The sequence below is a fragment of the Schistocerca gregaria genome, chromosome 2 (assembly GCF_023897955.1).
Source record: "Schistocerca gregaria isolate iqSchGreg1 chromosome 2, iqSchGreg1.2, whole genome shotgun sequence".
NCBI classification, from domain to species: domain Eukaryota; kingdom Metazoa; phylum Arthropoda; class Insecta; order Orthoptera; family Acrididae; genus Schistocerca; species Schistocerca gregaria.
In genome coordinates this window covers 81,986,825-82,009,074 of record NC_064921.1, presented here as the reverse complement: position 1 = coordinate 82,009,074, position 22,250 = coordinate 81,986,825, and the positions used below count along the sequence as shown (strand labels likewise).

At 44.9% G+C, this 22,250-nt stretch overlaps 1 protein-coding gene across 3 annotated transcripts in view; it reads left to right on the top strand.

Annotated features, from left to right (window-relative positions):
• LOC126336356 (kinesin-like protein KIF13A) overlaps window positions 1–22,250 on the top strand; it is a 1,265,558-nt gene that overhangs the window by 577,168 nt on the left and 666,140 nt on the right. The window lies entirely within an intron of this gene.

Sequence of the window (22,250 nt, the reverse complement as noted above, 5' to 3'; positions counted from 1 at the left end):
GATGAACACATATTTCACTGCCTGCGACGATTAGCAGCAAGGAGTCCGACTGTGAGCCGTCGATAAGCTCGAATGAGAGTGTCCGCACGTTCGGATGCAGGAATAATAGCTGTGTGTGGCCGATGGGCACGCGGGGGATCGGACCGGTTTCCGCGACCTTCTTACGAAGATGACCCACGACTCGCCCAACGAGTCATCGGGACGCCCATACGCTACAGGCGCCATCTTGAAGGCTACATATAAGAACTGCATGAAACTACAGGTGGTGAAGCGGGAATATTCCACTATGTCCCATAAAAATTTACGTATTTTTTCAACCGAAATTGGCAGATAAAAAAATATTGCATTACTTATTGAACGTCCGTCGCATATTATAGCAGCGGTAGGAAATTCAATTTAAACTAGAGGCAATAACGACGGCGTTCTGACAATGGATGTTGGTAAGTTACACTACTGGCCATTAAAATTGCTACACCAGAAGTAATGAAGATGACAAACGGGTAGTCACTGGACAGATATACTATTCCAGAACTGACATGTGATTACATTTTCACGCAATTTGGGTGCATAGATCCTGAGAAATCAGTACCCAGAACAACCACCTCTGGCCGTAATACGGCCTTGATACGCCTGGGCATTGAGTCAAACAGAGCGTGGATGCGTGTACAGGTACAGCTGCCCATGCAGCCTCAACGCGATACGACAGTTCATCAAGAGTACTGACTGGCTTATTGTGACGAGCCAGTTACTCGGCCACCATTGACCAGACGTTTCCAATTGGTGAGAGATCTGCAGAATGTGCTGGCCAGGGCAGCTGTCGAACATTTTTTCTATCCAGAAAGGCCCGTACAGGACCTGCAACAATCGGTTGTGCATTATCCTGCTGAAATGTAGGGTTTCGCAGGGATCGAATGAAGGGCAGAGCCACGGGTCGTAACATATCTGAAATGTAACGTCCACTGTTCAAAATGCCGTCAATGTGAACAAGACGTGACCGAGACGTGTAATCAATCGCACCCCATACCATCACGCCAGTATGGCGATAACGAATACACTCTTCCAACATGCGTTCACCGCGATGTCGCCAAACACGGATGCGACCATCATGATGCTGTACACAGAACCTGGATTCATCCGAAAAAAAATGACGTTTCGTCATTCGTGCACCCAGGTTCGTAGTTGAGTACACCATCGCAGCCGCTCCTGTCTGTGATACAGCGTCAAGGGTAATCGCAGCCATGGTCTCCGAGCTGATAGTCTATGCTGGTACAAACGTCGACGAACTGTTCGTGCAGATGGTGGTTGTCTTGCAAACGTCCCCATCTGTTGACTGAGCGATCGACACGTGGCTACACGATCCGTTACAGCCATGCGGATAAGATGCCTGTCATCTCGACTGCTAATGATACGAAACCGCTGGGATCCAGCACGGTGTTCCGTGAACCCAACGATTCCATATGCTGCTAACAGTCATTTGATCTCGACCAACGCGAGTAGCAATGTCGCGATACGATAAACTAGAATCGAGATAGGCTACAATCCGACCTTTATCAAAATCGCAAACGTGATGGTACGCATTTCTCGTCTTTACACAAGGCATCACATCAACGTTTCACTAGGCAAGGCCGGTCAACTGCTCTTTGTGTATGAGAAATCAGATGGAAACTTTCGTCATGTCAGCACGTTGTAGGTGTCGCCACCGGCGCCAACCTTGTGTGAATGCTCTGAAAAGCTAATCATTTGCATGTCACAGCATCTTCTAATGTCGGTTAAGTTTCGAGTTTGTAGCACGTCATCTTCGTGGTGTAGCAATTTTAATAGCCGGTAGCGTATGATTTTTCTCCTTTGCGTATGGGTGAGTTTACTATCGTTACGCATGAATTTGAGCACAGTCACTAGGCATGCTCGTTTCCTGCCTGGGCTTTAATTGCTCTCGATTCGCAAATCCTTCCTTCCTATTCGCTTTTCTTTTCGGAAGAAACCTGAGTCCCGCAGCTGCCGGCTGTGCTGGCGATGCAATTAGAGCGTCGCGCCGGCGTTCGTTAAATTTAATTAAGTTTTAATTGCACTCGCGATGCGAGATGCGTGCGGCCCTACACTATTATCAGCAAAGACACTGGATGCAACTCCCAATTACGGGATGGAAATGACGGAGTACACTCTTTCCGCTGCACTGCCGACAGACGAACGAAAAATCAACCTGTCTCCATTTCCTGTTGCCACGCAATTTTTTTTTTATAAATTCGCGTCTGCTCATCTACCGTGCCGATCTCGCCCGCGAAAACATCGCGATGCGTTTTCGTGCAGGTACTTTGCATTAGTGAGAGTGAAAGTCGGGCTGGGTGAAGCGTCTTAACATGGGAGATATTTTCAGAACGACATTTACACTAGTTGTTGTTGTTGTTGTCTTCAGTCCTGAGACTGGTTTGATGCAGCTCTCCGTGCTACTCTACCTTGTGCAAGCATCTTCATCTCCCAGTACCTACTGCAACTTACATCCTTCTGAATCTGCTTAGTGTATTCATCTCTTGGTCTCCCTCTACGATTTTTACCCTCCAAGCTTCCCTCCAGTACTGAATTGGTGATCCCCTGATGTCTCAGAATATGTCCAACCAACCGATCCCTTCTTCTAGTCAAGTTGTGCCACAAACTCCTCTTCTCCCCAATCCTATTCAATACTTCCTCATTAGTTATGTGATCTACCCATCTAATCTTCAGCATTCTTCTGTAGCACCACGTTTCGAAAGCTTCTATTCTCTTCTTGTCAAAATTATTTATCCTCCATGTTTGACTTCCAGACATGGCTACACTCCATACAAATACTTTCAGAAACGACTTCCTGACACTTAAATCTATACTCGATGTTAACAAATTTCTGTTCTTCTGAAACGCTTTCCTTGCCATTGCCAGTCTACATTTTACATACTCTCTACTTCGACCATCATCAGTTATTTTACTTCCTAAATAGCAAAATTCCTTTACTACTTTAAGTGTCTCATTTCCTAATCTAATTCCCTCAGCATCACCCGATTTAATTTGACTACATTCCATTATCCTCGTTTTGCTTTTGTTGATGTTCATCTTATATCCTCCTTTCAAGACACTGTCCATTCCGTTCAACTGCTCTTCCAAGTCCTTTGCCGTCTTTGACAGAATTACAATGTCATCGGCGAACCTCGAAGTTTTTATTTCTTCTCCATGGATTTTTATACCTTCTCCGAACTTTTCTTTCGTTTCCTTTGCTGCTTGCTCAATATACAGATTGAATAGCATCGGGGAGAGGCTACAACCCTGTCTCACTCCCTTCCCAACCACTGCCTCCCTTTCATGTCCCTCGACTCTTTATAACTGCCATCATATCAAGTAAATATCCCTTAAATATTACGATGTATAAAGTAAGGGAAATGACACTATATTGTATAAATATTGTGCGCCTTCATATTTACCACAGTTGCAGGGTGCTGTTAGGTGTTTACACTTAACAAGTGTCACGCCCTTATTGTCTCTTTAACACCTCTCGATTACCGTCGAAACATACATCACTCACTTAAAAAAGTTTTACAAATACATCGGCAGATAAAAATGTTGCTAACGTTACTTAACTTTTGTTTATTATTATTATTAATAAAAAAATACTTGTTGTTTTGGGTTTAGACGGAACAACATACATACCAGAAAGAAATTTTTACAGCTCGAGTCCCGAGATCATCTTATGCAAGGAGGGTAAAGTCTGAAATTAGTTGCTAAAGGGGCAATTAACTCAAGGCAAACCGAGACAACCTGTTACATGGTTCCAGGTTTGGAGACAGATACTGACACTATCTAGCGATTTGCATACTGCGCATGGTGGCATCGCAACTGCAATGTTAATCTTGGAGAGGACTTGAGCCTCCTGCTGCTCTACATCTAAAGCAAAAAATAACAGAAAAATAGCAGTCATGCAAGCAAAGCTGTGATGATGTAGGTTACAACCCTGTCAGCAATCTCGCTTTTTGCAAATAGATTATACTATGTGGCCTATGCACGCCGTTATCTGTTGACGTTAGTTAACCTTTAACGACATCATATACAAAAACATCTGTGAAGCGTTTACAAACATATGTTTGCGAATATGCATCTTGAATGAAGTGATATGTTCGCAAGGATGGGGGAAAAAACTTATGCTGTAGCTAAAATTTTAAAAACGCTTTTCTTGGATTATTTGGTATGTTTACCCTATTCATCTTTTCCACTATTTCGCACGTATTTTCCGCGTCTGACTTATGGTTTTTGTAACCTAACATCAAACCTTTTTGTGGCAGGAATATGCATTTCATCTCATTCAAGAGAATAAATAATGCATGTATTAAGACGAATTGCACCTGAAGATGGACCCACAGGGTCCGAAATGCACCGTGTACTGAATAAAACACGCAAAATTGTGACTGCAGGTGTTCTTTGATTCATACCTCTATTATATTGAGTACAGTCACTTTTGAAGACGCAAAATATGGATAAAATTAAAAACCAAAGGAAAAAATCGCACGGCGCTACACGATGCGACCTGGGGGGGGGGGGGGGGGGGGCGGGCTCAGGGGAACAGAGCCAAATCACCTTCACCACTACATTCAGTTCAGCGATGCGGAAGTTCTTCGCGCAGGAAACGACGAACATCGTTGCTCCAACAAAGGGGTGCCTCGTCTTGGAAAATGAAAATCTCAGACTCATCTGTCAGCTGTGGAAAGAACGACAGATGCAACATATCAAGGTCAGAGTGTTCTCACAGAAGAATCTCGTTCGTGCGCCACAACGGCATGTGAATGTTCAGTGCCCCACACTCTTCCACTAGAGTGATTAACCTTTCCAGACCTTTCGTCGCTGAATATGAGCTTGGAGGAAAATTGTCATCTTCAAGTGCTTCCTGCATAGAAAATTAAAGGCGCTCGCCGTAATCTTCTTGTTTTATGATGGTTGTCCAGAAAGTAAGTTCCGATCGGTCGCTAAATGGAAACCACAGTGAAAACCAGAAACATTTTATTTGCATGAGTTAGCTACACTTTCCATGTACTTCTCTACATAGTCGGCGCTCCTACTTAGACATTTGTCGGAGCGTTATAGCAAATTTCCAACACCACCGTCATAGAAGGCAGCCGCCTGTGCTTTCCGATAATTCTCTACGCTGGTCTACAGCGCGTAGCCTGCGCCCAAGTGTTGTCTTCGTTTCCAGTGTTTCATGTCAACGGAGATGATACTCAGGACGAGCCAATTAGGGCTGCGTTGTGGGTGATCGAACAATTCCCATCGAAAAGGCTGCGGAAACGTCTTTACTGCCCCTGCAGAGTGCGGCTAAGAATTAACACGAAGAAGTAAGTGCGTGGCAGTTGTGTTAGGTGGGCTGCATTCATTAAGGCGAAGTCTCTTAGCGGGCCCTGCTACTGGGTGGGAGACACCGTTGTTCGAGGCACCTTTACTCGCTCACTGTGCGCTCACAACTGAAAAGAGCGACCTGATGCGATCGACGATCATACTAGACACACTACCCAACACATCTGTGCAAAGCTTCATCGCGTTTTCACTGTCGTGTCCATTTCACGACCCCTCGGAACTTACTTTCTCTACAACTCTCGTAATTGTTGCACGAACTGCAAATGGTGTGGTTTGAAATGTAACCACCGTCACAAAATTTACCACACAATTTCCTGCGATGTTACAAGTTCGTGGCTTGCGCAGACCGTTGATTGTTTTTGGAATGCGTGTGAAACTGTCCCCCACCCTCCCCACTTTTCCATCTGGCAAACTTGGTGCACCCGTACTTTTCTGTTCACACAAACAACCAGTGTCCCTATATTGTCGATACCATTGCATAGCGCTCCGTAATTCTTTCTGAATGCGCGATGCACTGTTGTAACAGATAAACATCTCGCATATTCTAACACACACAAAAACTCTTTTCTTGTTTTGTCTCCGTTTATAAAATACAGTTTTCCGTGTCATCTCAGGTGCTGCAGGGTACGTCCCCAACACACATGTAAATACACCTTTTAGACCAACCCATCATCTGCACACTTATTCAGGACAAATCCACAAAATTTTACAAACTTCTCTCCACATTATCATTCAAAATTTAGGACAAGAATCGCTCTTAAGTTTCTGCATCTACGGCTACATCTGTGCTCTGCAAACGACCGTGAGGTGCTTGGCAGAGGGTACGTCCCATTGCATCAGTTAGCAGGATTTCGTGCTGTTCCATTCACGTCATTATTCTAATCTTATCCTCACTATCCCTATGTGAACCATACACAGATCGTTGCAGTATATTCCTATAGTAATAATTTAAAGCCGGTTCTCAAAATTTTGTTAACAGATTTTATCGGGATGGTTTACGGTTATCTTCAAGAGTCTTCCAGTTCATTTCCTTCAGTATCTCTGTGACACTCTCCCATTGATTAAACAAACCTGTGACCATTCGTGCTGCCCTTCTCTGCATACGTCCAATATCCCGTGTTAGTCGTATCTTGTATGGTTCCGACACACTTGAGCAGTATTCTAGATCCGATCGCTCGAGTGATCTGTAAGCAATCTGCTTTGTAGACTGAATGCACTTGCCCAGTATTCTACCAATAATCCGAAGTCTACTGCTCGCTTCACCCACGACTGAACCTACGTGATCATTTCATCTCATATACCTACAAAGTGTTCACCCAACTATTTATATGAGTTGAGCGATTCCAACGCTGACTCACTGGTATCATAGTCATAGGACTCTACGGTTTTAGCGTTTTCCGAAGTGCACAGTTTTAGATTTATTAACATTTAGGGCAAGTTTGCCAATCTCTTAACCACCTAGAAATCTTATCAAGATCTGACTGAACATTTATGCAGCTTCTCACTGCTAGTACTTTATGATAGATAACTGCATCAGCTGCAGAAGAGCCTGATTTTACTAGTCATATTTCCTGCAACGTCATTAATATACAATATGAACAGCAAGGGTCCCTACACACTTCCCTTGGACATATCCGCAGTTACTTCAACATCTAACGATGACTCCCCGTCCCAAGATAAGATGCTGCGTCCTCGCTACCAAAAAGTCCTCATCCAGTCACAAATTTCACTTGATACCTTATACGAACGTACTTTTGACAATAAGCGTTGGTGCGAAACTGATTAAAGCTTCTCACAAACGCCCAGAATTAACCCTTATCCGCCACTTTATGGACCAATAAAACACACACACACAAAACACACACCAAGCACAACCCTGCACATGGAAAATACGCACAGAACCACAATCCCTCTTCGTCACGAAATCCCCTAGCGCATTCTGAAGTCAGACGGGCAACACAGGTATAGGCATGAGTATTCAAATACAGAGATACACTAACAGGCAGGATACGGCGCTGCGGTCGGCAACGCCTATCTAAGGGAATAAGTGTCTGGCGCAGTTGTTAAATCGGTTACTGCTGCTACAGTAGCACGTTATGAAGATTTAAGTGAGTTTGAACATGGTGTTATAGTCTGCGCACCAGCGGTGGGATACATCATCTGCGAGGTAGCGATGAAGTGGGGATTTTCCAGCACGACCATTTCATAAGTGTACCGTGAATATCAGGAATCCGGTAAAACATCAAATCTCCGACATCGTTGCGGCCGGAAAAAGATCCTGCAAAAACGGGTCCAACGACGACTGAGGAGAATTGGTCAACGTGACAGAAGTGCACCCCTTCTGCAAATTGCTGCAGATTTCAGTCCTGAGCCAACAGCAAGTGTCAGTGTGCGATCCATTCCACGGAACACCATCGATGTGGGCTTTCGCAGCCGAAGGCCCCCTCGTGTACCCTTGATGACTGCACGACACAAAGCTTTACGCCTCGCCTGGGCCCGTCAACACCGGCATTGGACTGTTGATGACTGGAAACATGTTGCCCGGTCGGACGAGTCTGATTTCAAATTGTATGGAGCGGATGGACGTGAGCGGGCGTGGAGACAACTTCATCAATCCATAGACCCTGCATGTTAGCAAGGGACTGTGCAAGCTGGTGGACACTCTAATGATGTGGGGCGTGTGCAGATGCAGTGATAAGGTACCCTTGATACGTCTAGATACGACTGTTACAGGTGACACGTACGTAAGCATCCTGTCTGATCACCTGCATCCATTCATGTCCATTGAGCATTCCGACGCACTTGGGCAATTCCACCAAGAAAAAGCGACACCCCACACGTCCAGAATTGCTACAGAGTGGCTCCAGGAACACTTCTGTGCTTAAAAACTTCCGCTGGACACCAAACTCCGCAGATATGAACATTATTGAGCATATCTGGGATGCCTTGCAATTGCTGTTCAGAAGAGATCTACACTCCGCCGTACTCCTACTGATTTACGGACAGCCATGCAGGATTCATGGTATCAGTTCCCTCCAGAACTACTTCAGACATCAGTCGAGTCTATGCCACGTCTTGTTGCGGCTCTTCGCACGGTCGCGGGGGCCCTACACGATGTTAGCCACGCGAGCCAGTTTCTTTGGCTCTTAAAATGCACGACACAGCACAACCATAGCCTTCGTCGTCGTCGCCGTTTTGTCAAGATTCTCCCCCTTTATTGCCACGTGGTGGGAACAGTGCAAACTCGGTTAATTTGTTATTCTATTCATGCGTCAATCACATTTATCCGGGTAATACCATTGTGGTGTCGTTAGATACGATCCCACGGCGTAGGTAAAAGTTCTTAGGTTGGCACCACGACACCGACGACAGCGCCCTCTAGGAACACCGACTCAAAGGAAGGTTTCGGCGCTTGTTGGTGACGTCACGTCAGCTAGGAACAGCGAACGCCACGTCTGTTGCAGGCAGAAACGCCTGGGCCTGCTTATCACTATAAATCTCTTATTTTCGGACAAAATGTTTGGTATTGTTTTGGATTCTACAATTTTATTTAGATGAAAGATTTTCTTACTGTCGTAAAGCTACAAATGAAGATCCTAGTTCTGTATTACTGAATCCTGTCGAAACAAACGTAGATCAATATGGGAAGATGCTCTGCCCCATTGCAAGCTTCGGAAATTTTACATTCAAGTAACTATATTTAGTTAATCCATTTTGTTATCGAAACTTACCCCAGCCCCATTACATTTAACTCGTTTCTTTTATTTATTTATTTTCGTTTGACATTGTCACTGGAAATGTAAACTAATTTACATGTGTAAATGTCCAACTGTTGCCAGTCATTAGATTACAGTGCTTTTCAACGAAAGGAATTCTAAACAGGAAACAAAATAGCTTCATACATCGAAAATACTGCTGAGCTTAAACATGCACATTAGAAAAGGTAAATATTCCCCTCTTGCAATAGAAAGGAGAAACTTTATAAGATGATAAATTTTTATTTGATGAAACAAGTATCTCTCTTTTGCCTCTTCTTCTGTCCCCCACCCCGTCCCCCAACGTGTACAAAAGCAAGATATTTCATTAACATTCAGTGCTCCTCACGCCATAGTCAACCAAGATACCTAAAGAAGAGCACCAATATGTTCACAGTTCCTTGTAAAAGCAACCCAGTACAAACGTAACTTCCTCAGATTTACAAAACAAGATAAACAAGCACGAATTATGTTGCTGCTGGACCGTGAAGTTGTTTTCGTATGTCAGTCCTTAAAACAGGTGGAAATTTAAATTCAGGAGTACACTATTTGTTAAGAAGTGTAATGAATTGCACAATTAATTCATTGCAGAAATCTTTCAGAACAATGTGTGTTGGTCAACTACCGCCAATAGTTTCACATTTTCCTGTGTCAGAGAGGGAGACACCACCATTATGCCTGCAACAGACCTGGCGTTCGCCGTGCCTAGCTGACGTGACTTCACCAACAAGCGGCGAGGCCTTCCTTTGAGTCGGTGTTGCCTCTAGCCGGCGCTGTGCAGCTCTAAGAGCGCCGCTCCAGTTTTCTACCCATTTGATGTCGAGTAGACGACCAAGCAACATTGTTTCTCTCTCATAGCGGGCGAGCCACTACAAATTTTGCCTGTGTAACTTCTGTGACCTTGAGATATCCGGCTTCGCACCTAAGTGCTCACCAGTGTAAAGTTATGTATTCATCTTCTTGCTAAAGTAAAGGTGATTTAAATTCACACTGCAGTACCGAGTGTTCTACCTCACCTGCTCCTCCTAGCTTTCTACATTCGGCCTACCCTTCAGTTTTCACGAGCTAGCCCACGCGACGCCTTCCAGGCGGGATGCAAAAACCATGGTAACGTTAGAATATCGAAAATGAATGAGCCATTTATATTAGACCTGTGTTTTATCCCTGCTACACAGTTGCCGTTTTACTTTGCATTTACTCTGTATACAGCAGTGACTCCTTGTGTACTTTTGTGATGCAGACGACACGATGCGGTGTTACCCTCCATCGCCGGGCACTGACTTCACTGGTGGGTGTACACAGTGGCGGAGCCAGCGGGATTGGGTTCCTCAGCTCGTGCTGGAGCAGAGCCTAGGGCTGCAACCGCAGCGGCGCCTCGCCGCCCCCGCAGCGCACACAAAGGCGGCCTTTGTGCATGCGGTAGAGGAGGGTGAGGCTTCCGGACACCACTGCAAACCTCGCCTCGCAGCCCTTCCCACGCCACACGGCGAGCGCGCTTCGGACCACCGCAGGCGTCGCGCCTTACGCCTAGCCTAAATTCCTAACCGGCTTAAGGGAAGCACAGTTTAGACAACTTCTTCTTCTTCCGTGATTTCTACAGCGGCCCATTATAATTGGAGCTCCAGGAAAGGCAGCACGTAACAAACATTTACACTACTGGCCATTAAAATTGCTACACCAAGAAGAAATGCAGATGATAAACGGGTATTCATTGGACAAATATATTATACTAGAACTGATATGTGATTACATTATCACGCAATTTGGGTGCATAAATCCTGAGAAATCAGTACCCAGAACAACCACCTCTGGCCGTAATAACGACCTTGATACGCCTGGGCATTGAGTCAAATAAAGCTTGGATGGCGTGTACAGGTACAGCTGCACATGCAGCTTCAACACGATACCAAAGTTCATCAAGAGTAGTGACTGGCGTATTGTGACGAGCCAGTTGCTCGGCCACCATTGACCAGACGTTTTCAGTTGGTGAGAGATCTGGAGAATGTGCTGCCAGGGCAGCAGTCGAACATTTTCTGTGACCAGAAAGGCCCGTACAGGACCTGCAACATGTGGTCGTGCATTATCCTGCTTAAATGTAGGGTTTCGCAGGGATCGAATGAAGGGTAGAGTCACGGGTCCTAACACATTTGAAATGTAACGTTCCCTGTTCAAAGTGCCGTCAATGCGAACAAGAGGTGACCGAGACGTGTAACCAATGGCACCCCATACCATCACTCCGGGTGATACGCCAGTATGGCGATAACGAATACACGCTTCCAGTGTGCGTTCACCGCAATGTCCCCAAACACGTATGCGACCGTCATGATACTGTCTGTAAGCAGAACCTGGATTCATCCGAAAAAATGACGTTTTGCCATTCGTGCACCCAGGTTAGTAGTTGAGTACACCATCACAGGCGCTCCTGTATGTGATCCAGCGTCAAGGGTAACCGCAGCCACGGCTCCCGAGCTGATAGTCCATGCTGCTGTAAACGTCGTCGGCCTGTTCGTGCAGATGGTTATTGTCTTGCAGTCGTCCCCATCTGTTGACTCAAGAATCGTGACGTGGCAACACGATCCGCTACAGCCATGCGGATAAGATGCCTGTCATCTCGACTGCTAATGATACGAGGCCGCTGGGATCCACCACGGTGTTCCGTGAACCTAACGATTCCATATGCTGCTAACAGTTATTTGATCTCGACCAACGCGAGCAGCAATGTCGCGATACGATAAACTAGAATCGAGATAGGCTACAATCCGACCTTTATCAAAGTCGCAAACGTGATGGTATGTATTTCTCGTCCTTACACAAGGCATGATATCAACGTTTCACTAGGAAACGCCGGTCAACTGCTGTTTGTGTATGAGAAATCGGTTGGAAACTTTCTTCACGTTAGCACGTTGTAGGTGTCGCTACCGGCGCCAACCTTGTGTAAATGCTCTGAAAAGCTAATTATTTGCATATCACAGCATCTCCTTCCTGTCGGTTAAATCTCGCGTCAGTCGCACCTCATCTTCGTGGTGTAGCAATTTTAATGGCCAGTAGTGTACTTATTATGCGTACACTGATGAAATGCGGTTTCGCAGAACAGAGCGGATCAGATTGTGGAAAGGGTCCACGGTCAATTACTGTTAGTTATACAAGAACACACACATCTTTACTTTTCGAAACAAATACACAGTTTTCTCTTTAAAACAATCAAGATCAATACACGGCTGAGGACCCAAGTGATTTCTCCAAGTAAGTTTAAATAATTCCTTCTTATACACCTGGATTTAGAGAAACTTGAGTGAAATTGCAATATCTTCCCGGCTGTAGGCCGAAGTAAGATTTGTGATCATCTAAGAAAATTCTTTAAAAGCCAAGCGTTTACAAATTTCGGCTGAAGTCCATATTAAGGAAAATTCTAATTAATTCTTGGGCTTTTTAACGCAGTAAAAGAGAGGCTTTAAGAATAAACTTGTACACAGTACAATAGAAAAACATCTTAAGAAAACTTGAAGTATCTTGTCGGCGTAAGGCCCAAAGCCGCGCGTGATCAGCCGAGCGGTCTGGGGCGCTGCAGTGATGGCATGTGAGGCTGGTTCCGGCGGAGTTTAGAGTCCTCCCTCGGGCATGGATGTGTGTGTTTGTCCTTAGGATAATTTAGGTTAAGTAGTGTGTAAGCTTAGAGACTGATGACCTTAGCATTTAAGTCCCATAAGATTTCACACACATTTGAACATTTTTGAAGGCCCAAACAATTATTCGAAAATGATTAAAGACAACATAAACATTTACAGAACACTGCTGAAGGCCGTTTCAAGAATTCAAGAGAAGGCTTAAAGAGAAGGATTTACGTATTAAAGCCAGAGATTATGAAACAAACGCGGCTGAAGGCCTAAATACAGAGCAACAAGAATTTTAAATATAACACGGCTGAAGGCCTAATCTTAAATTAGTTGACATGAAGTTCGACTGAAGGGCATATACTGCACATAAAACAGACAATATTAATACTCGGCTGAAGGCATGGCACAATACCTACGACCAAATGAAATGACAATCACAAACACCAAACAGTGGTGCTCAGAAGTGTTGCAGGGGTCGGCCTGGGGAGCAGACTCTAACAACAGATCAGGTGAGACAGGCAGCCAAGCGTAACACTAAACAATCGGGTGGCGACACGACCTAGAGACGGCTGAAGAACCAACCAAATCAATTACCTTCCACCCGACACACACGCTGCTCTATTTCAACCGACCGACTGACTACTCCAGTACGCAACAGCATTCATCTGCTCAGTCTAAATCACAGAGGATACACACGATTCCAGGTAAACACACTTGCACAAGAACTCGAACAATCATAAAAGCAATCACTGTGGGATAACAAGGACGAATAAATTCGACACACAGAGTGTTTCCACAGCCGTCGGTGACCAAATACACGGCGCCCGATGAGACGACCTATCGAACGACCAACCCAGGTCGTTCCCACTGAAGTTGCGTGTGTCGGCAACGGTCGGGCGAGCCTTGGCTGTCCGAAGCTGACTGCAGCTCCAACGCGACTCAGCTCGATGTCGGTTCGGAATTCGGACACGGCGACCCGGGCAGACTGGCTCGGACCAACACCGACTCAAAGGAAGGCCTCGCCGCTTGTTGGTGACGTCACGTCAGCTAGGCACGACGAACGCCACGTCTATTGCAGGCAGAAACGCTTGGGCCTGCTTATCACTATGAATCTCTTATTTTTGGACAAAATGTTTGGTATTGTTTTGGATTCTGCAGTTTTATTTAGAAGAAAGATTTTCTTACTATTGTAAAGCTACAAATGAAGATCCTAGTTCTGTATTACTGAATTCTGTCGAAACAAACGTAGATCAATATGAGAAAATGCTTTGCCCCATTGCAAGCTTCGGAAATTTTACATTCAAGTAACTATATTTACTAGATCCATTTTGTAATCGAAACTTACTCCAACTCCCTTACTATGAACTCGTTTCTTTTATTTATTTATTTATTTATTTATTTTCGTTTGACATCGTCACTGGAAATGTGAACTAATTTACGTGTGTAAATGTCATACTGTTGCCAGTCGTTAGATTACAGTCGTTTTCAACGAAAGGAATTCTAAACAGGAAACAAAATAGCTTCATACATCTAAAACACTGCTGAACTTAAACTTTTTTAAATATGCGCATTAGAAAAGATAAATATTCCCCTCTTGCAACAGAAAGGAGAAACTTTATAAGATAAAAAATTTTATTTGATAAAACAAGTACCTCTCTTTTGCCTCTTCTTCTGTCCCCCTCCTCCAACGTGTACAAGCGCAAGATATTTCATTAACATTCAGTGCTCCTCACGCCATAGTCAACCAAGATACCTAAAGAAGAGCACCAATATGTTCACTGTTGCTTGTGTAAGCAACCCAGTACAAACGTAACTTCCTCAGATTTACAAATAAGGTAAAAAATCACGAATTCTGTTGTTGCTGGACCGTGATGTTGTTTTTGTATGTCAATCCTTAAAACAGGTGGAAATTTCAGTTCAGGAGTATACTATTTGTTAAGAAGTGTAATGAATTGCACAATTAATTGATTGCAGAAATCTCTCAGAACAGTGTGTGTTGGTCAACTACCGCCAATAGTTTCACATTTTCCTGTGTCAGAGAGGGAGACACCAGCATTGTGTGTATGCCTGCAACAGACGTGGCGTTCGCCGTGCCTAGCTGACGTGACGTCACCAACAAGCGCAGAGGCCTTCCTTAGAGTCGGTGTTGGTGGGACCAGACCGTGCAGAGGGAACACTTGCCCATAGGGCACCCGACATCTTCGCACAAGGAAGGAACCGACCCACGTCGGTCAAGATGACCAAGTGACGAGGCCCAGAAACGGTCAAAAGACCAAATACACGTCGCCCCATGAGACAGGCAACCGAACGACCAACCAACGGTCGTCTCGCTCCAGTCTCCTTCCGTGGGACCGTTCATGTGTGTCGCCAGCGGTCAGCAAGTACTGGCTGTCCGCACCTCACCGGCGCTCCGTCCCGACTGCTGCTCCGTCTTGACTGCTGGTCGGTCTTCGACTTACTGCTGCTGCGTCACGACTGAGCTCCCAATTGGACTCCACTGCTGGTCCGTCCGCAACTGAACTCCCGAGACACAAGACGACCCAGAAATACTATCGGTCGCTCCTGAGATGTTTCGACAGTGCACTCATCGATAAGCGCTGCTGCTGCTGCCACTCCCGGGCAGGTAAGGCAGGAAGTTAGTGACGCCGGTAAATGGAATAAGAAAACGAGACGGCAGTACCGTAAGAGATGATGACAAACAATAAACGGCACGAAGACGAGCCGCGCCTCGTGATGACTGGGTGTAGCGTGATGTCCTTAGGTTAGTTAGGTTTAAGTAGTTCTAAGTTCTAGGGGACTGATGACCATAGATGTTAAGTCCCATAGTGCTCAGAGCCATTTGAACCATTTGAACACGAGCCGCGCACGGCTCGACTCAGGTGACAACAGTTATGGAGTACCTCTTAATATCGTTTCGGACCTCCATTCGCCCGGTGTTGTGCAGCAACCGGACGTGACATGACCTCAACATGTCGTGGTAAATAATGAGCCATGCTACCTCTATAGCCGTCCATAACTGCGAAGGTGTTGCCGGTGCTGGATTTTGTGCACGAACTGACCTCTCGATTATTCGTAGTAATAGACGGCAAATCGTGGAGTAAAACTGAAGTGAAATTAGGTGTTCCCCAGGGAAGCGTCCTGGGACCTCTGCTGTTCCTGATCTATATAAATGACCTGGGTGACAATCTGACCAGTTCTCTTAGGTTGTTCGCAGATGATGCTGTAATTTACCGTCTAGTAAGGTCATCCGAAGACCAGTATCAGTTGCAAAGCGATTTAGAAAAAATTGCTGTATGGTGTGGCAGGTGGCAGTTGACGCTAAATAACGAAAAGTGTGAGGTGCTCCACATGAGTTCCAAAAGAAATCCTTTGGAATTCGATTACTCGATAAATAGTACAATTCTCAAGGCTGTCAATTCAACTAAGTACCTGGGTGTTAAAATTACGAACAACTTCAGTTGGAAGGACCACATAGATAATATTGTGGGGAAGGCGAGCCAAAGGTTGCGTTTCATTGGCAGGACACTTAGAAGATGCAACAAGTCCACTAAAGAGGCAGCTTACACTACACTCGTTCGTCCTCTGTTACAATATTGCTGCGCGGTGTGGGATCCTTACCAGATGCTATTGACGGAGGACATCGAAGGGTGAAGAAAAAAAAAAAAAAAAAAAGACTGGTCTGTGTAGAGTTCCGACGTGAACCGAATGGAACACTTTCGGAATTAGCTGGAATGTGGACTTTGTACCAGACGCAAATATACAACACCACTGCCTTTTGTGGTTTCAGCTCTTGAGGATGGATGGGCTGCCATTCCTCTACGTACATCGAGACACGTTAAAACTGTCCCCACCACAGTTCAAGCCGTCATAAAGACGAAGGGTGGTTTCCTCTTTATTAATATCCACTAGCAGGTCTCGAGATACTTTTGATCAAATAGTGTAGATGCCACCTCTGACAGGAACAATGCGTTGAGATATTCAAAAGTCCTGTCACGGTCGCCAATTTAACTCACCAAAGGACTGAGAGTTAAACTGACAAGTAATTGAAAATTCTAAGCTTTGCACGAAATATTAAGCATTATTGGAGTAACTGGCTTGATTTCATATTCCCGCGACCGTGAGAACTTTTGAATGTCTCAAGTGTGTCAGTCAATTCCACACTGGTAAATCGGGCTTCGCAAATTAAATAACAAACGGGTTCTGCATAATTGCTACAGTCCGTAGCTATCTCAATAAGACGGACGGAATAGCGGCAACACAAACTTCGCCCAAGCCTGTTATTTCATTTCGTAGAGTACAAGAAGCACCCGTCTTTGTACTAAAAATAAACTCTACTTACATACGAGTGCTATTATTATTACGAAATAATAAAGTATTACGCAATGATGGCAAATCAATTTTGTGGTCATTATTGGCCAGACACACGTACATGATCATATGCGTCTTAACAGCACAAGCCCTGGAGGAGGACAGGCAAAGAAGGAAGTGACAGGTGATGAATGATGTGAGACGAATATGAATTTTACACAGATGGTTTTACCGATACCAATTTTATGATTTTCCATAAATTCTTTTCTCATTATAAAAAAAAAATGGTTGAAATGGCTCTGAGCACTATGGGACTTAACATCTTAGGTCATCAGTCCCCTAGAACTTAGAACTACTTAAACCTAACTAACCTAAGGGCATCACACACATCCATGTCCGAGGCAGGATTCGAACCTGCAAACGTAGCAGTCCCGTGGTTCCGGATTGCAGCGCCTAGAACCGCACGGCCACCGAGGCCGGCTTTCTCATTATAGATAACATATTTAGTCAGTATATCTGCTCTTTAAAAAATATCTTCAAGAAAATAAATAAAATATACTATTGTGTGTCTATAGAGTGACCATTTTTTTGAGTCTTCTAACTACTGACTGTTTTTGTCGGGCCCACTGCGAAAATCTCTCCTTTGCCAATCTTTTAACCTTTTGCGTATAGTCTCTGTCTTCCCCCGTAGTTTTTACCCTTTGCAGTTCCCGCTAATAAGATGGAAGTTATATCCTGATGCTTTAACACACCCCTTCTTCTAGTTCGTGTCTTCCTTATGTTCCTTTCGCCGCTGCGCCATTTCGTTAGGTACTAGCGCTCGAGCCCTTGCATGACGCTGTAGCTAGTAGCGTGCTGGCCCGTGTGTTGGCTGACCTTTAGTCACTTGTCACGTCAAATGTGATATTCTGTAAGGTAAACGAACACGCACTGGCTTGCTTGCTTGCGCGCGCGCACACACACACACACACACACACACACACACACACACACACACACACACACACTTGTTCTTTCTGCCTTTCTTTCAACTTCCCACTTGGTTTTACACACTCCTCCTGTTTTTTCCCCCGTTTGATTACCCTTCTGCTTATTCATGTCAACTGTTTTTTGAAGTTTCGTGTTTCCTCTCTCTTTCCGCTGTATCGTACCTTTTTTTGACAGTCTGCCCTTTTAATTGCATATTGCGCGAGGGATTGTGGGGAAGAATAAATAGAGAAACATTGAATCGTAATTTTTTAAACGCTAGGTAGTATTTACGGAACTGTGCCAATACACAGCGAATGAGATAACTGCGTCCAGAACGAATTTTCAACTTGCAACGTAGTGCACGCTGATTTGAAACTTCCTGGCACGCCGTACTGGGGCTTGAGCCTGCGGCCTCTGCCTTTCGAAAGCAAGTGGTCCGCTGACTTAGTGAGCTACCCAAGTGCGACTCAAGAGGCGTCCTCATAGCCCTACTTCCGCGCATGCCTCTCTCCTACCTTCCAAACTTCACAGAACAAAGGCCCACGCAAGCAAGAGGTCGCAGTTTCGAGTCTGGGATCGGCACATAGCTTTAATTCTGCCAAGAAATTTCAAATAACTCTGATACATAATGTCTCGTAGAAGAAAGTGTAATTAGATGAATGACGAACACTAACTTCACTTAACGAAGGTTTATTCAGCGCTTGGACACACAAGAGCGCGGAGCGAGCTGCCTCCGTACAGAACACATACGGTATATATACAGTTACAGAACATTTTAGTTCAATGATTCTTGAATTTTGTGGATACTTCTAGAATGTACTCGAACAGAATATAGAAATTAAAATTTGCAGTTCAGGCGAGTTTTGGACTCACGACCCTCCGTGCAATAAAAAAATGGTTCAAATGGCTGTGAGTGCTATGGGACTTGACATCTGAGGTCATTAGTCCCCTAGAACTTAGAACTACTTAAACCTAACATCACACACATCCATGCCCGAGGCAGGATTCGAACGTGCGACGGAAGCAGTCGCGCGGTACCAGACTGAAGCGCCTAGAACCCCTCGGTCGGCTCCATGCAACAGTCTACAATCATAACCACTACACCACGGTGACTGACTGAGCTACTCAGCTTCTTATGCGACAATATTTGTAGGTGAATATCATCTGTCAGTCTGTAGAAAACCTATACTGTAAAGTATATGTACTTGAAACTTCCTGGCAGATTAAAACTGTGTGCCCGACCGAGACTCGAACTCGGGACCTTTGCCTTTCGCGGGCAAGTGCTCTACCAACTGAGCTACCGAAGCACGACTCACGCCCGGTACTCTGCTTCTGCCAGTATCTCGTCTCCTACCTTCTAAACTTTACAGAAGCTCTCCTGTGGGCGTGAGTCGTGCTTCGGTAGCTCAGTTGGTAGAGCACTTGCCCGCGAAAGGCAAAGGTCCCGAGTTCGAGTCTCGGTCGGGCACACAGTTTTAATCTGCCAGGAAGTTTCATATCAGCGCACACTCCGCTGCATTAGTATAGTTGTGTAGTATTTCCACTATGCTTGGGTTGGTAATTGAGCTCCATCATCAGGAGTGCATGTGTTGTGTCTACGTTCAGGGTCGCTGTGTAGGCAAGTCCGTAGGTCATAACACCTGGTAAGAGATACAGAGAGGAGCAGTAGGCGTAGACAGCATTACCGCCCGCCTGAGTGTGGAGCTAAAACGCCAGTACAGACAAAACATTCGCACTCTCCTGGTGCGTTCTCATGCGTGCTTTCAGACATTGAAACCTACACTGCCCGTGACCGAGCGAGGTGGCGCAGTGGTTAGTACACTGGACTCGCATTCGGGAGCATGACGGTTGAATCCCGCGTCCGGCCGTCCTGATTTAGGTTTTCCGTGATTTCCCTAAATCGCTCCAAGCAAATGCCGGGATGGTTCCTTTCAAAGGGCATGGCCGACTTCCTTCCCCATCCTTCAATAAGCTGTTTTCCGCAAATTATTATCTGCCTCCGTAGCGTAGGGGTAGTGTTAGCGCCTACCACGCAAGGGGGCGCGGGTTCGATTCAGCGGACTGGGTGTGTGTTCATCATCATTTTCATCATCCCTGACACGCAAGTCGCCGAAGATGCGTCAACGAAAAAGACTTGCAATACGGCGGCCGAATCGTGAAGGGGATATACCGGCCAATAAATGCCATACGATCATTTCATTTTACCGCAAATTACTGTATGTAAGGAACTTACTGTCAAGTGTTCCTTCGATATTTAATAGTTTAATGTGCTCCTGTTTCTCACTCTATATGGATCAGTCTCTTTCATACTTATGATGAGCGTTTATTTTTATGATCCACTTTTTGTGTTCAACGCAAGTGGAACTCGAAAATAAAATTGCAAACAAACCGAATGGTATTTCATATTGCGGCACGGCACGTTCCTCTTTACCGCCCTGTCAGTGTCCAGCAATGTTCATTTGTCTAGCTAAATCTGTAGTAGAAAGTACTGTCTATTGCGGGTCGCAACATACATAGAATTGTCCGGTAAACGTGATGTGGCTAGCTACTGAAATAAGTTTTAACTTGGCAATGTAAATTTTCCGGTCTATTTTTACGATAAAGATCACAGTTAATACTGCCAAGTCCGTACTCAGTGACAACACAATGTGAAGTTCCCACGCACACCACAATCACACACGTAGCCAGTTTATGGTATTTACACCCGTTACCGACGTTAACAGAATTCACCGGATCGTTTAGTTATGAAAATGAAAATGCTCGCTCACATGTTGTGCACCCTGCTCTGCACGTAATACCTGTTCCAGTCTTCGATCGCACAACACGCCACGCGGTTTTAACTAACTGTCAAAAGCGATAATTTTGATATTCCGTCCGAAATTCCACACGACTTCCACTATACCGTTCACTTAAACACACTTCGTATCACTATGCGAACTCGTAATTAGCATTTTTGCGCGATTTTACAGTACTTTTGTGGGAGCTGCTTTCAATGAGATGTTACTAGTTCGAACCCTCAGCCCCGACCCCCCCTAGATCGCACCAGAGGCTTTGTTCCCAGCATAGATTGGCGCGAGCCTGCATTTTTCTGATTGGCTGATATCACAAACAGCAAATCAGGTTACAATATTATCCCGCGCTAACCCGCGCTTTACTTCAATGACCAATCATAGTAAAATATTTCTTACTATGGCAATTGCTAAATAAATAAATTTAGAAAAGTATCAAATATAAAATTGCTCCTTCTGAAATTACCGATTAATTTGTGCTCTACTCACGATTTATTAGTACCCTAAACTGACTGCACATTTCATTATAGTTAATCGCCTGTATAGTTTAACTGGTACTTCGTGAATAAACAAAACAATATTCATTTACTTCTGTTCTTGCCAGCGTGAGTGGCCGTGCGGTTCTAGGCGCTACAGTCTGGAACCGAGCGACCCCTACGGTTGCAGGTTCGAATCTTGCCTCGAGCATGGATGTGTGTGATGTCCTTAGGTTAGTTAGGTTTAATTAGTTCTCAGTTCTAGGCGACTGATGACCTCAGAAGTTAAGTCGCATAGTGCTCAGAGCCATTTGAACTACTTCTGTTCTTATTAACTCATACAGCACTCACACTGCTACTTACTACACATATAAAACAATTATAATTATGCAAATACATTAAATATTAATCAAACATAACTTTACAACATTGTTTTGACTACGACTGCTAGCACTGTCCGTCAACTGCTGACCTCTGCCGCCTACTAGTAAAACTACGTGCAGCTCGGTAACTCAGGTCCATGTCAGCTGGCGACATCTACGCCTCAATATCCTTGAAAGTATTATCGTTGGGGATTTACTGTTGTCACATTTTTTAAATTTATTTTGTTTTATCTTTATTTACTTTTGAAATGCTGTTTTGCTAGGCTTTGAGAAGCAGATTCCTTTGTAACTCGTAGGACTGGATTCTGCCGACACCGTGTCTGGAACCACACATCCTTTGTAACGAAATAATTGGCCATAATTGTTGTTTCCTCCGTGTCCCTCGGGCTGTGAAGGACGTGCCGCCAGGAGAGAGATAACTTCACGGGCAAACTCCAGCGGCCAATTCTACGACACTCTTGCTCGTCTCCCTTCTCTTGTTCATTACGTTTGGGGAGGGGGGGGGGGGATGCTGAACTACGGACAGACCGAAGGCCCCTTCGTCCACTTCCCGTATTGGGACTCCATCATTAAAGAAGCAGTCGAAATACGA